This window comes from Musca autumnalis, unplaced genomic scaffold, assembly GCF_047663935.1.
Source record: "Musca autumnalis isolate F117 unplaced genomic scaffold, ASM4766393v1 scaffold_1, whole genome shotgun sequence".
Taxonomy (NCBI): domain Eukaryota; kingdom Metazoa; phylum Arthropoda; class Insecta; order Diptera; family Muscidae; genus Musca; species Musca autumnalis.
In genome coordinates, this window is record NW_027411644.1 from 309,922,178 (window position 1) to 309,939,115 (window position 16,938).

The 16,938-nt window shown below is 35.2% G+C and overlaps 1 protein-coding gene and 1 long non-coding RNA gene across 8 annotated transcripts in view; one reads left to right on the forward strand and one right to left on the reverse strand.

The window, feature by feature from the left end:
• The window catches only part of DPCoAC (dephosphocoenzyme A carrier), a 48,100-nt gene extending 35,506 nt beyond the window's left edge, over positions 1 to 12,594 (reverse strand). The window contains exons 1-2 of one of the 7 annotated variants that reach the window (XM_073962209.1): positions 12,141 to 12,594; positions 11,775 to 12,009 (exon numbers count right to left, since the gene is read on the reverse strand). The gene's annotated coding sequence lies outside the window, so the exon portion shown is untranslated. Of the gene's footprint in view, positions 1 to 11,768 lie in introns of all 7 variants that reach the window. The other 6 variants (XM_073962204.1, XM_073962207.1, XM_073962208.1 and 3 more) reach the window with 6 other exon arrangements.
• On the forward strand, positions 11,082 to 12,693 carry LOC141389931 (uncharacterized). Its single transcript, XR_012409231.1, has 3 exons — positions 11,082 to 11,194; positions 12,280 to 12,360; positions 12,581 to 12,693. It is a non-coding gene; the product is annotated as an uncharacterized lncRNA (long non-coding RNA).
• The last annotated feature ends 4,245 nt before the right edge of the window (positions 12,694 to 16,938 follow it).

Genomic DNA, 16,938 nt, shown 5'->3' on the forward strand with positions numbered 1-16,938 from the left:
TTATATGAAGACGTGGACCTATACCGATAAGGAAGACTTAATAGCAAATTTCAGCCGTTTCGAAGGGATATTGAGGCCACAACCATCAAAATACCGGAAATAGGGAGGTACCGTTCTATGAAGACGTGGACCTATACCAACAAATTTCAAGTGGAAAGTTTTATACCCCAAACGAAGATTTAATACCAAATTTCAGCCATTTCGGTGGGATACTTACGCCACAAATCCTTGAATATGGTTTTGCATATGCTCATTTTATTCAAATATGTCAAGATATGCAAAATTTTCTGGGCCTAGTTCGTTTTATTTTGTGATAAAACAAGTTTCTGTCTAATCAGATTTTCTCTACGTCCATTCTAACCATATATACATTTGCATTTTTCACCGTTAATTAAATGTTCCTTCAGTAGGTAAAACCTGCAGCTATTTAGTCTATTTTTATATAAAACACATATAAAAACATTTCCATTATCTCTGGACTTTATACCAGTGTCTATAGCTTTATTTACTTACAAATAAGAATAAGATTGTTTTGCCTAAATCTTGACACTTGTCGCCTATAGCAATTTGAGTACTCCAAATAATCTTGATAGAATGTTTGATAACAAAAAAGTAAATATATAATCTACAACTATGTATCTGTGTACATAATACATATATTGCTAAAATAAAAGCAGTTGTTGTGAATTGCGATTGTAAACAAAGGGAGTATTTAACGCTCACAGAAAAAATATGGTTCAATTGACCCCCTGTTTATGAATTTCGAAAAGAAAATGTGTGCGCTGAAACACATCCAAACTTTAGTTTTGGAAATATTATTTCCTTTGCTTCTGCATTCATTTTCTTATCGACATACACAAACAGCCCATAAATAGCTTTTAGAGACAATTTGGATTATAAAAACATAAATTACATATTTCTTGATACCTAAGTACCTAATTATCCAAAATATTGATATGTCTATATAAAGGGGTTGTGCCACTTGAAATTCTGAAAAATATGTACTATTTTATTGCATCTTTTTATGTATGTATAAGTAATCTTTAAATATCTTCAAATATTTTGTTTCAAAATGTCCCACTTCATCGGAATGCTGGTCACCGTTAATAAGATGTAACACCTTAATAAAAACAAGTAAAAAAGGATCCGTCGGCTTTGCCGACAGATACATACTCTCAGCCTGTGTGAATTGAAACTCTTTTTTCAAAAAACCTATTAAGGGGTTTTCAAAATGTTGGGCTTATGAGCCGATAAAAATATGGAAGTTAAAAAAGTTTTGAGGGGAAGGTATCTAAAGGAATGGACCGACATAGTCCATTTTGAAAAGGGGTGCTGACTTGGGTGTCATTCGATAGATATCGCTACCACCTGTCGTTTCAGTTGGTCCCCATTTAATTCAGAGGTTTTGGACCATTATATCAGGAAGCATGTACTTGCCCACGAAAAACATGATATCGCTGTAAACAGGACCACTAGGTAAACATATTCAAGGAGTCCTCGAACAGACCCTTAACTGGGTTGCTCTATTTATAAGATATCGCGTGTACCATTTTAGCGAGAGAATGAAAGTTGATTCAATAAAAATCAAAGTGATTCCAGAACAGGTCCTAAAGTGAACTTATCCAAAATTTTGTGTGGGAGGTATTTGAACCAGATATACATTTGGTAGATATATTAGGATGTGTAAAGTATGGACCGAATCGGTCACTACCTTCAAGAGTTATAGTACGCACAATTTTTCTGAACACTTTTGAACAAAATATTGCGAAGGCCAAATTTTGGACCGAATCGGTAAACACGTTCGAGAGTTATCTTGCGCTCCAAGCACTACACACGGTGTCATAGGGGGTTTTTGCACCTATCAGGCTATTTTCTCAGGAAGTATGGACTTGCCCTTAATGAAACTTGTACCGTCGTATAGGGGACAATGAATATAAGTTGCCACAACAAAAATCAAAGCGATTCGATATCAGGTCCTAAACTGTACTTTTCCGAAATTTTGTGTTGAAGGAGTTGACCGATTAAGAAGGTTCAATATTGGAACCTCATCTAAATATAGTAGTAATTTCATGATGTGCTAAGTATGGACCAAATCGGTTACTCCCTTCAAGAGTTATCGTGTGCACAAATTTTCCGAACATTTCCGAAGTTTTGTAGGGGAGGTATCGGAAGGAGTGGACCGATATAACCCATCTTCGAACTTAAACTAAGTTTGGACAAAATATTACGAAAGCCAAATTTTGGACCGAATCGGTTGATTCGTTCGAGAGTTATCGTGCGCTCCAGCCATACAGACAGACGGACGTGGCTAAATCAACTCCAAATTGTCTGAAACACATTTCGTCCAAACATACTTGGGGCCTAAAACCATTATTTCGATGAGGCACATTTTGCCCGTATGCATAAATGCTGAGGGTATAAAAATCTTCTTTGAAATAACCCACAATTCTTTGGGTGTAATTTCAACAAGTGGTGCCTGCAAACAAAAGTCTAAAGGTAAGGTCACATTAGGCAAATATTTGCTCCAGCGACCGGCATTTTGCGCTTACTGAGATCAAGTGATTGTTAATAATACATTGAATTTATGCTCACTTGCTTTCAGTAAGCGCACACTGCCGGTCGCTGAAGCAAATATTTGCCTAATGTAACTCTACCTTAACTCAATTTTTGAATTAATAAGGAAATGTAAACAATGTTATTCTGACAATTACTATACTCTATACATGTTTTTATGTCTTTCCTTTGTTCTCTCCTCTTTTTCATTTGCATATTCTTAGTCTTAACGCTCGTTTTCTGTTTTGTTTATTTGCCAAATTGTTGTCATCTGGTCACGTATAATTCTTAACCATGTCGAATTGTTGTTGATGACGGGATAGATGGACAGCAAACCAACCAATATTCGTATAAAAACCAACAAATCTACATATACAAAATGATACAGAAATGGTTCCACTTATTAACCGACTGGCAGCTTGTTGCTGCGTTCGAAAAATGTTATTTATTTAATTTCCCTCCAGAGTGCAAAGTCCAAATTATCAACAAGGAAAGAGACTAAATTAACATTGTTATAGTTTAGCAAGAGACAATATCATTGAGGTTTGAAAAACGGTACAGATCAGTGCCGTAAAATTTTGTTTGTAAAACTTTGTTTTCGGTTATGAAAGAATATTTATTAATCAGGGGATAATCATATGAAGAACTAGAGGTGGTTGGAAGACTATCGACAAAAGTAAATTCTTCCATATCAGTCTTATATGCGCCCATGCCCCGAGAGAAGACATGGGTGAGCAGACCCAAGATACAATTTGCGAGCGTTTACAAGCAACGCGTCAATTGCTTATTCTGAACCTCTTTTACCTTGCAGTGTAGAGGTTTTTGCAAAGATTTTTCCAGTTTACTCCGGCTTGAGTCGCAGCTGTGGCTGTTGGGGGTTATGTAACAGTCAAAGCTGCGGCTCAAGACATAGTAAACTGGAAACATCTTTACAAAAACCTCCACACTGCAAGGAAAAAACAAAGCTCTAACGATAATGCTCATCATAAACTCTTTTTTCCAGTTACCCACTGACCGGCCGTGGCAATTCAATAGCCCAACAAAAAGATTCTTCGGAATTCTTGCTGATTAAAAACGATTTCCCCACACAAATCATAGCTCACTGTACAGCTCCCTCGAAATAACTATAATCAGATCGTCGCTCCTGTCCTTAGATAATGACAAACACGTATTTTGATGCGTAGCAACTTTGTGGAACCGGAAAAGCTCTCATTCATGAATTATAATAAAGCCAAATGGCGTGACATCATGAATGGAATTGTCGATGCCATCACTCAGTTGTCGTCCTCAAAAAGGGACAGAGAGAGTACTTTAAGAACAATAATTATACTATCAGGAATAATTTCCAATAGAAGGCCCAAGTTAACAACGCCTACAGCAAGTCCGGCTGAACAGAGGGAAATTATAAGACAGACGACACCAGACGACCAGAGAAACTCTGCTCTGTCCGAGGAAATAAAAAAAACGCAAATATGCGACATTTAAGAGTCTAAGCGAAGGCAAAGTTTTTGGAATTCCTTCTTTTGCCCTGAGGGCAAGAAAAGCGCAAAACACAATAAACGCTCTCACCGATATGACACTTACACAAGACCTATCGAACGCACCAGAGTAGTGGATTTTTTTTTTTATTTCAGTTGCACCATATTAGCCTCTGGAGTTGACGTTTGGGTACATGAAGACTAAATCGAATTCATGGCTTAGATTTGTTGCAATTAAACAAACGCGAAGTATCATGAGGGATTTAGAGGCAGAAAGGGGACCTGTAGGAATTCAGATCATGACAAAATGAAAAAAAAATTGCGTAGAAAGTTGCCGCTCACTGTCCGAAAATAAAAGAGGATATTGGTTAAGGCCTTTATTACGTCTTTAGCCGGGTATGTCTTCACAGGCCGCCTATTGATGCATTGGCTCCTGGAATTTGACAGATTAGTATTTAGATAGATGCATATGGAGATGACGTCGATATTTTATAATTAGTGGAAAATTGTTGTTAACGCTATCTGATCTGATGCAGCGTGTGCTAATAAAACACACTCATTGGGATTATCATTATGGTCTTCGTGTCAACCCTGTGAAGACGTATCTAGTACTATTCACCAGAAAAAAAATATTGCTGAATTTGTGCCACCAATCTTGGATGGCGTGAAGGTAAATCTCTCTTAGGAGGCGAAATAGCTGGGATTGGTCCTAAACACTCTCACTGGGCTTATCAATATGGTCTTGGTGTAAACCCTGTGAAGACGTAGCTAGTACTATTCACCAGAAAAATAAATATTGCTGAATTTGAATCTTGGATGGCGTGCCTCTCTACGGATGCGAAATACTTGGGAGTGGTCCAAGACCATCGGAAAAGGAACACGGAGGAGCGCACCAAGAGGGGCCTAATTACTCTATTCCTACAAAAAATCCATAGACAAACGTAGGAGTCTCAGACCACGGGGATTACACTGGCTGTATAGGACAGTTGTGTGTCCCATCTTGAGCAATGGTTGCCTCGTCTGGCGACAGGCCCTAAGCAATAATTCTAATATGTCCACGTTACCTACTGTGGAAAGAGCTGCGTCAGTTCTCATTACTGGAGCAGCAAAAAAAGAACACCTCAGGTAGCCCTGAATGCTACTGAATATCCAACTCTGGATATTCTAGTACAGTATCAAGGACTACGGTGTGCTTTGAGGCTTAAAGAGCCAATCCAGTGGCGTTTTTCACGTCAATGGAAATGCTAGCGTTCTACAGCAGATAGTTAGTCGGATTAGTCTAAGAGACAGGGGAGATGAAACTGACACATTTCACCAATCCTGCACTTTGTCATAGCCGATGTAATAATCCCTGATAGGAGGGAACAGGGCAGACCACTTCCCGATAGTCTATCAATTGTCACCGATTGATTGAAGATGGAAGAAGGCCCTGGATGTAGGGTGCATTATGAACGGAAATTGTTGTGTTTTTCAGGCAGAAGTCTTTGCAGTGTGGAAAGCCTGGATATCCACTGTTTAGAGGTGGTTTACACTACCTATCAATGTCATATGACACGAAATAAAAACATTCCATATCTACCCACGCAGGCAATGTGGAGGCGTCATTTTATTACATTTTTTGGACGCACAGAGTAAATGGCGTAAGGAAAATCACCAATATTGCACATATTAGCGACTATATAATGATGGAAAATTTCATGTCATATGACATTTACATATAGTGTAAACTACCCCTTACGTGGATAGTCAGGCTATTAAATCTAAGTCTGATCAAAGGTGTAGGTGTGTCATAAAAACTTGTAACACAGTTGCTTAGTTTTGTTTGTTACCAGGCCACTGCAATGTTGAGGGAAATGAGATAGTTGATGAACTAGCAAGACGAGTCTCCCAATCATCGAACCTTAGGGTGGAGGACTGTGTCAAGCCACCGCCCTGCTTCTTCCTCAACAAATTCAGTAAGCTCAACGCGGAGAAAACCTTACCAAAGACAATCTAGCCGGCAATCTCAGGGCGTAGAACTGCGTCCCTTCTCTCACTTCGTAAATCAGAATCGCTATAGGGGTTATTACTGGTCAGTGCGGCATCAGATCTATGACAAACAAGAGGGAGCAAAACAACATTGAGTAATTGGAGGCTATGTGAGGATGTGCAAGAGACTGAAACAACCATCTCCGTCGGTATAAGACTTGTCAGTCAAAATACACAGCCTGTTTGAGGAGTATGAAATGGGATCACTCTCATATTTTTCCTGTACTGACCCTGCAGCCCTAATTTCAGGACGAACACATTGTACGGATGGTATCCGAGTGCAGTTCCTGCTAACAATTTACGGCAACTGCGTATGCTACAACCTAACCTGCCATCTTTTTGTTGAATATAAATCAACCTTCAACAGTCCCCTACGTTTTTACGGTATTCCGAACCATGTTTTGTTTCATGTAATCTCTTCAACATTCTGCTGGTCAATTTTATTTGAGATGCAAACATCAAAAGAAATGACACAATTTACGCCATTTCCCGCATGTTATTTGCTTATGCTGTCGATATGGACATCATGGTCAGTAAAATATGTAACTGATACCTTTAAGAAGGTCGAAGGAGAATTTGGGTCCGGTGGTAAACAGCGACAAGACCAAGAATATTTCGTCTTCTTCGGCAATATAATAATATAAGAAGAATGGTATTGGCCAACAGATCGTTACCATAAATGCCCGAAGTCGTATCTCCAAAAAAGTCACAATTAGTTTTTTGATTGAATATAATACATATGACTAAAATACATGCTTTTGCAAATTTCACGAGATGCTACTTTGGCTTAAATAAGCTTTTTAAAAACAAAGCCACATATCGTCAAACAAAAATAACGCTTTACAAAACACTGATACTACCTGTGCTAAGGTATAATTTCGAATCGTGTTTACTTTTGCAAACTGGTATAGCAGTGCTTGGAGTGTTTGAGAGAAAATTCGTTGAAAGATCTACGGGCGTTGACGGTGAATATGGACGTCGTATAGACCACGAACTGTATCTGCAATACTACGACCTCAGTATAATTAAACGTATCGAGATTCGACGATTGCTTTGGCTAGGCCATGTCATAACAATGAATAAGCGATGATGAACCGCCTTAAAATGTGTAAAAATACGGGCTACATGGTCGGTACACGCAAAACTGGCAGGCCAAGGCTTCGATGGAGCAAACAAGTGGAAGACAATATCGAAAAACGTGGTATTCCAAATTGAAACAGCAAAGCAACATACAGAGAGGAAATTGAATCTTTTCTTATTTTGGTTTATAGAACAGATGTTCTATAAAAGACAAACTAATGCCCCATTTCTACTATTGTTTTTATTGGGTCTTTCAGCGAAAAGTCACAAAAGCCCAAACATTGAAGCTGGTAACTTCAAAAACTTCTTTGCCAACTACGGAAATTAATTTTCTTTTTAAAATAGCGACCTGCAAATAGTGCGTTTAGGCCCACAACTTATGTTATTGTTTTTATTAAACTTTATTAATGTACTCCAAAGAAAATGCATTTCAAATTCAAAACTTTTCATTTCTTATTTGTTCTAAACTCATTTGAAATTCAAATTATTTAAACTGATGAATGTTCAAAAACTTGTTTTCTTTATTTTTCAAAAATTTAAAAAAAAAACGTATCAAACATTCAACAACTTGTTTGTTCCATTCTATTCTAAATTTTAATCTTCTAATCTACCAACAACAACAATAACGTACATTATCTGACACAATTATGAAAGCATTTCACTGTCAAAAAAACATAATGTGAACCCATTTCTCTCAGCATCTCACAAACCTCCATGCACTCTAGAAATGTAAACAGATAACCAGTTTTCTTGTTTTATTCATTTACTATAAGGTTTCCAGAAGATGTGTTGTTATTTTTAGAATAGAATTCACCTTCATAACTAGACTAGTTTTATAAGTTAACGTACGTATGTATGAATGTTTGTAATGATGCAAGTTCATTTAATGTCTGTCTATTTGAATATTTACAAACAAATAAAATGCGTTGTTATTTTTAAGCCTCGCCACTTGAATCACAATAACGAGAAAATGACTATTTTTTTACAATTTCCCCAGATTGGCTGGTTGGTTGTATGTTAGTTGTGTGAGTGTGAGAATTAAATGTTGTTTATAATTTGTTTGCCGGTAAAAAAAGTTGTTTTGTAGTGAATACAAACAGCGGCGTAGTACAATCTCAGTTATAGAAGTATTTTTTGCAATTGAAAAAAAACTCAATTGGTCGTTGCACTTACAATTGATAGTCAATGTCGTATAAAGACGTAAGATAGCAAAAGGAAAACATAGAGAAAAGAATGATGTCTGTCTATAAAACAGCTATAGAAATTTACAATATATGTAGTCCACAAAGACTAACAAACTTATTCTGAACTTAAATTCCCCATTGAGTTTTGTATCTCTACCGTTTGAACTTAAACGAGAGAGTGAGAAAAGTCACGGGAAATGTACGTTCAAAATAATCCACACAACATGTATAAATTTCAAACTATATACTTAGCCACAATATTTTCAACTTGTTATACCCTCAGTCTTTAGGCTAAAGGGGGTATATATACTTTGATACGAAGAAAGCTGGCCTCATCGAAATAACGCTTTTAGATGCATATCCAGAAAAAATATCCTGTCGACGAACCCCTCCCCATTGTTTCGTAGGGGGGCCCAAAGTGATTACCTATTAGGTAGTGGTTATATAAAATATTTTTTTAGCAAAATCTGAATATATCTTCGCGTGTTTGCAAAAAATTAAATATTCCAATTTGAAATCTAATTTATGTTCATAAACATTCCGAAAACTATACTGTATGGAGGTTGTGGAATTTCAGAAAGGTAAGGCTTACAGCAGTTCCGGAGATTATCACCCACCCGGGGAAATATCTGTTTTACTCTAAGGGATTTGGACTTAATATTTCTGAATTCTACAAACGACTGGCTTCCACACATATAGTTTATTATCAAACGTTTTAAATACGGCATGGTTGACGGTAACGAATACCTTGGATAGGTCAAGAGCCCGGCACGGCATGTTCTGGTTCAGTCCTCGACTGATATGTGTGGATGCAACGTGTAATGGCTGTGGTGCTTTTGACACCTTGGAAATTGCTTCTCATTTTGGAAGGTGTATTGCCTTTAGGAACTTTGCTACTGGCGACGAGACGGGAGATCCGCCGGTACGATTCAACTCTGCTGGCATCCTTGCCGGGCTTTAGTAGCGGGGCCACCTTTCAAACTTTCCACGCTGACTATGCTCTACAACAACAACAACTTTATGACTGGCTAAGGATAGATTGATCCAGCCCAAATCTTTGGATGATTTCGCGTTTCGGATGATGGCTGCAACATTGCACCACCCACATTGAGGTGGTGCTGTGAGGGTTCTTGTATGGCGTAGCACACTCATCTTCGTCCCGTCACTGTAGGAGTGCCCTACAACTTTTTCAGATGTAATTCGAATTATTTTATATGTAATTCAAGAATTCTATTCGTAATTCGTAATATTTCATTTGTGATTCGGGAATTCCATTTGTAATTCGAATTATTCCATTTGAAATTTGAATTATTCCATTTGTAATTCGAATTATTCCATTTGTAATTCTAATTATTTCATTGGAAATTTGAAATATTCCATTAGTAATTCGAATTATTCCATTTGTAATTCGAATTATTCTATTTGTAATTCGAATGGTCTCATGTGTAATTTCAAATAAAATAATTCGAATTACAAATGAAATAATTCGAAATACAAATGGAATAATTAAAATTTCAAATGGAATAATTCGAATTACAAATGGAATATTTTGAATTACAAATTGAATATTTTGAATTACAAATGGAAAAATTCGAATTACAAATGAAATGTTACGAATTACAAATGAAATGTTACGAATTACAACTAAAACGTTTCGAATTACATCTGAAAAAGGTGTATAAACTTCAGTTAAAAATAATACGCGCATCTCTTCGTATCTGACCCTGTCACGCCGTTGAAAGCAACCGCCGTTCTATCATTCTTTTTTCTCGTACCAATGTTGCATTGTTTCAGGTGTTTACTAGCCTGTTGTTTTCGAATCTCATCTCAAGAGCATCATCACTTTAGGAGCATTAGGGAGGATCTTATTGATCTACAGAGAGAACAAAACCAATATGAGTCTATAAATCACACTTGTTTCAAAATATAGATAATGCTCCAAAACTAGTTATGAAATAGAGTTGTATAGTTCATGAACGAACTAGTTCAATTGAACGATTCATTGAAAAGAGCGTATGAACTAGATCAGTCGATATAGTTCATTATAGTTCAATAGTTCACTGAACTATAATCAGTCGGTGACCGTACAATCAACGAACGATTCACAATCTAGTTCAACAAGTCGTTCACAAATACATAAAGTGACGGCGTCGTCTATGTTAAGGGATGCCTTTGTAATGTGATCAGTTTGTTTACGTTTTGGATCAATGTACATACATGGAATAGCTGTCCGAAAATGAAGATTTCTACAAAAACATAGAGACATAACATATTACAATATGTCGAATCCATTACCTAATGAATCTGCCTTTTTGGATAGAAAAAAGTGAAAACATAAAAAGAAACACACACGCACAAAGCTTTTTCGCAATGACAATTTCTACACACACAACATAAGATTTTTTGCCAGGCACCAAAATGAAGCATTAATTAAATTAATCTTTCTTTAAGAATGCAATAAAACTGTGTAAATATAATATTTTTGTTATCGAGTAGTTAAATTATACATATTAGTCTTTTGTTTGTTTGTATTTGGTGTATATATGTATGCGTTTTCATCAAACGACCGATTAAGAGCCGGAGAACGATTTTTATCCGAATGATTGAACTGGATAGTGAACTATGAACTAGATTACTGACCTAGTTCAGTTTAAAGAGCTGAGCTATTGAACTAGATCTTTCAAATGAACTAGATTGTACAACTCTATTATGAATGCACCCTTACGCTTGCTCTTACACAACTTCCATTTCTCGAACATACATTCATAGTTTCACCATGAAACCATAGTGTTTCGGCCAGCGGATGCCAACCCAGCATTAAACCTATGCTCCTACATAGGTTTCATCCTGCTACAACAACAACAACACGGGGTAAGTTACAATTCCCTGTTCATAGCTGTTCTAAACTTAACATGCTCCATCAGCGCCTTTGGCAGCACATATTGGGCCAAAAAGATGACACACAAAACTGTTGGTCTAATCAATTTTCACTGTATTCCATCATATTTCCGTCTATCGCTATTATCTAATAAGAATAATTTTTAGTCTTTTGTTGGCTACTGACATTATGTACTTACAAACAACAACAAACCGTCTTTAAGAAAAGGTTCTTGCCTTATTGTTTTTTTTTTTTCTTATCAAAACATACTTCTCGTTTGTTTTGTGTTGTAGGGGGGCACAGTAAAACAAAACAAAAACAACACAGAGACAGTCGGCGAAACACACGTACACACATACTAAAGTACATATGGGGGGCCGCTACACATACACCAGACATTGGCACAGATAAAAGCACAAATGATTTGCCCCCACAACAAAAATTTTACGGCCGATTGTTGTTGCTTCAGAGATTTTTTCTATATTATTATTCTTTTAGATAATTCAATTATATAAGTTAAAGTTAAATGAACACAAATATAAATTATGCAAATATTATAGTGCTTACCCCTACCCTTTAATTTTGAAGAGGAAAGATGGTTAATTGTAAAGAATTGCTTGGACTTTGGAGCCACTATTTTGATTTTTGATAGCAAACTTTGTGCGCTAAGTTTTAAGACAATCCAACGAGCGTCGCGTAGAATTTAGTACACAAACAGTTTTACTATTTGTTGTAATATAAACAATTTTCACACTGATACCTTCGGCCTTATTTTTAGAAAATTGCAGCAATTTTTATTTATTTCACACTATTTTTTGCAATACACAATAGAGAAGAGGAGGCAATGAGAGCTAGAGAATTTTCAATAGATTTTGTTGTACTGATGTTTTTATTCATTAATTGCCATACACATCATAAATTATTTGTTATTTAACATACATTCACACACGTCGTCTCGATTCAATTGTCGTTATTTTGTTTATTGCGGCGCAAACACCTTCACCGTTTTAATCTAAATATCGAAATGACACTAAAAAATCGCGTAATTATTTCAATTCTTCCATTCTTTCCCTTCTAGAAAATATGATGTTACCATCACCATCTCATCATATGGTGATTCGTCCGATATGGCGATATGGCAACCCTACAAGAAAGACAGGTATATGGGAATGTGGGAAGTGTATGATAAGCAAATTAATGCATTTTGATACAGAAATATGGAAAATAAATGTAGAATTCTTTAACAAGCATTATTATTAATTTATTTAGTTCGTATTATGATTATTTCCCTATTAAATCATAAGTTTTAACTTGAATGAAAAACTAATATTAAGTAATTTGTTTTTGTTGTTTTGTTTTTATTCTTTTATTTCTGCCAGAGTTCACGTACTACATAAATGTCAAGTAACGTATACACTGAGAGAAAATTAACATACATAGAACTTGATTATTGTAAAACTAAAAAAAGTTAAGTCCAATTTACATATGCACATTAAATGATTTCGTTTTACGAAATTCTAGAATCGAATGAAGGGTATTTACATCTGTTTTTTGCGTCATTTGCTTACGCACATATACACTTATACAATAACACAAACACACGCACACAATATATTTATTCATAGAAATAGGAATTTCACAACACAAATGTGTATCGAATAACTTAAATTAATTCTAAAAACAAAAAAAGCATAATTTTTGCAAGTTTTTTACACATTTATTTTCACTTTTGTCATCGTTTGAGTATTTTTGTTTTTCTACAACACACACAAACAAACAAAGACATCTTAAAACAGTTGCATTTTTTGGTAGTTTATGACAAAAAAAAAACAGGGCTACTTATAATAGTATGGTGTTTTCGTGCGTTGTTTAGAATAAATGACGCAGCTATCGTGATTTATTTTTGTATGGTAAATAACGCAAAATGTTGCCTGTTTTAGTAAATAAATGACGAAACAGCTCCAAATGACGAAAAAGTTGCTCATGTAAATTGGACATTCAGGCCTGCGTCCATAAGCTGCTCTGCCTGATTGCCTTGCTTTACATATTCCAAATTTTACGATGCCACTACCTGGGTAATTGTGTCATGATCAAAAGTAAGCAAGGTAAGCAGGCAAGGCAGATTATGTACGCAGGCCTTTAAAGCCTAGGTAAATAAGCTGCCTCGCCAGGCCTATAAGGTGAGAACACAATGAGAAATTCATGTTTATTCAAGCCTCAACTTGTGTAAAAGAATAAATAAATGCAGGATCCCATTTGAATTAGGTAGAACTTGGGCTTTATTCATTTAAAATTGAGCGTGAAGCAAGCAACAAAGTCATTGTGTTTCTACCATCAAGGCCTGGGGCTGGATTCTTGTTCTATGAAAATTTGAAATGAAAAATATTTCCTTTATATTTTTTCATTTGACAGTTTCTCCTTTATAAAAGTTTTCATTTCACATTTTCATAGAAAAATAATTGAGCCCCTGGGTACATAAGCTGCTTTGCCTGGTTGCCTTGCTTTCCTGCTTCATTTTTGACATAATAAAAATAAAAGAATAAAGGAGGCAGAGCAAATTTCGAACTGGGTTGCCCTTTTCTTTTTTATTCTTATATCAGAAGCAAGCAAGGCAACTAGGCAAGGCAGCTTGTGTACGTAGGCCTTTAGGGTGTGAACAGAATGAAATAAGCCGTTTTTTCACGCTCATGGTCTGTTCCAGAACTGCAAGAATCTACTAATTTCTACTATTTTTTCCGATAACATAAAGGAAAAAATGTTATCGTAGTAAAAAATAGTAGCTTCTTGCAGGTTCTGGAACAGACTATCAGTTTCATGTAAAAGATTAAAGGCCAAGTACTACCTAATTCAATAGCTGCCTAATTCATTTGAATTAGGTAGTACTTGGCCTTTAGTATTTTACATGAAACTGTGCGTGGAAAAGCGGCGTATTTCATTTTGTTTCTACCTTTAAGGCCTGACATTCCTGCTTCATTTCTGGCATAACATAAAATAAAAGAATAAAGAAGGCCGCGCCAATTTCGAAGTAGGTTGCCCCATGGTATAAGTAAAGAGGTAGATTTAAATGAAAAAAATCTATAAAACCCTTGTTTTTCCTGAATTCCTAAAACATCAAAATTGGTAAACACAAAAGCAACAAGTGGGATTGTTTACAATACCACTTTTGAGCATTTTATAAAAAACACGAAAAATGAATGAAGGGTCAAGGTTTCTCCACATAATCGAGTTTCGGATATGATAAAATGTTTGTTTCAATGATAAGCTGACAAATTTCTTCCATACTAATAGTCTAAACACGAATTTAAAAACCATTGAATTCGATTGTTTTTAAAATTGTTTGGCATATTATTCAAACAGCACAAACACATACAAAGATTGTGTATATTGTTTTGACGTTTTAGGAATAGTCGAAAGAAAAAATTTAAATTAACAGGAAGCTTTGGCTAACCTTTCTTATTAAACCATGGGTTGCCCTTTTCTTCTTTATCCTTTTTTTCTGTTATGTCAGAAATGAAGTAGGAAGGCATCGGCTTTCTTGTTAATTTCATTTCTGGTAAAGGAATAAAGTAATGTCAGAACCACATTTCAATTAGGTCGAACTTGATCTTTGATCTTCTACCAGAAATGAATTAACCCAGATAAAGCCACTGGTCGTTTAAACGCCACAAAAAATGGTTGGCAAAATTGTCGTTAAACTCTGGTTTATTCGAATATTTTTGTGGGGTTTTTTGCTTTTTGTTATAGCATTATCTGTTATCTGTAAGTTCACGCTGATAACGCCTAATTTGACCTACGCATTTCCACGCATTTGGCCAAAAACCCAAGTTGTTCAAAAAAAAAAAAAAATCGACTTTTTTGTAATTTTCGACTTTTGATGAAAAATTTAAATATGCGATAAAAATTTAATCAAAAATGCATGGTATAATTAAAGAGGTAGATTTAAATGAAAAAAATCTATAAAACCCTCGTTTTTCCTGAATTCCTAAAACATCAAAATTGGTAAACACAAAAGCAACAAGTGGGATTGTTTACAATACCACTTTTGAGCATTTTATAAAAAACACGAAAAATGAATGAAGGGCCAAGGTTTCTCCACATAATCGAGTTTCGGATATGATAAAATGTTTGTTTCAATGATAAGCTGACAAATTTCTTCCATACTAATAGTCTAAACACGAATTTAAAAACCATTGAATTCGATTGTTTTTAAAATTGTTTGGCATATTATTCAAACAGCACACACACACATACAAAGATTGTGTATATTGTTTTGACGTTTTAGGAATAGTCGAAAGAAAAAATTTAAATTAACAGGAAGCTTTGGCTAACCTTTCTTATTAAACCATGGGTTGCCCTTTTCTTCTTTATCCTTTTTTTTCTGTTATGTCAGAAATGAAGTAGGAAGGCATCGGCTTTCTTGTTAATTTCATTTCTGGTAAAGGAATAAAGTAATGTCAGAACCACATTTCAATTAGGTCGAACTTGATCTTTGATCTTCTACCAGAAATGAATTAACCCAGATAAAGCCACTGGTCGTTTAAACGCCACAAAAAATGGTTGGCAAAATTGTCGTTAAACTCTGGTTTATTCGAATATTTTTGTGGGGTTTTTTGCTTTTTGTTATAGCATTATCTGTTATCTGTAAGTTCACGCTGATAACGCCTAATTTGACCTACGCATTTCCACGCATTTGGCCAAAAACCCAAGTTGTTCAAAAAAAAATCGACTTTTTTGTAACTTTCGACTTTTTATGAAAAATTTAAATATGCGATAAAAATTTAATCAAAAATGCATGGTATAATTAAAGAGGTAGATTTAAATGAAAAAAATCTATAAAACCCTCGTTTTTCCTGAATTCCTAAAACATCAAAATTGGTAAACACAAAAGCAACAAGTGGGATTGTTTACAATACCACTTTTGAGCATTTTATAAAAAACACGAAAAATGAATGAAGGGCCAAGGTTTCTCCACATAATCGAGTTTCGGATATGATAAAATGTTTGTTTCAATGATAAGCTGACAAATTTCTTCCATACTAATAGTCTAAACACGAATTTAAAAACCATTGAATTCGATTGTTTTTAAAATTGTTTGGCATATTATTCAAACAGCACACACACATACAAAGATTGTGTATATTGTTTTGTCGTTTTAGGAACAGTCGAAAGAAAAAATTTAAATTGACAGAAAGCTTTAGCTAACCTTTCCCTGTAGGAAGTGTGGGGTCATGTGTTGACATGTCGCCACTTTGTCTACTAATATGGTGACAAAGTCAACACTTTGTCACCAGGTTGTCAACTATTGATACCTTTACCTTAATAAGAAGAAGCATTGTGTATATTGACAGATGACAGCCCAACGAAGCATCTTTTATAATTTTCTTAATTGTTTGGCGTAAAATAATTTTTGCGGTTGGTGAAAAAAGTGTTTTTGTGAAAATCAATAAAATATCGTGAAAACTTAAAGCGTATAATTTCAATAACAAGTATGAGCAAAAGAAAATATTAAAGACATGGGAAAAATAAACAATTCTATAGTACGAATTCTGAGGCGACTTACAACATTTGTGGTGAAATTTCGACAATTATATGCTGTTTATATTAGAACTTTTTGCAGGGTTAACCTTCTTTGAGAGGATTTGTTTGAAATATAAGCAATGGAATTGACATTTAAAACCCAGTCGGTTTGTTAAATCCGGTTATATATAAACGGGGTATTAGACATTATGTGAAACCT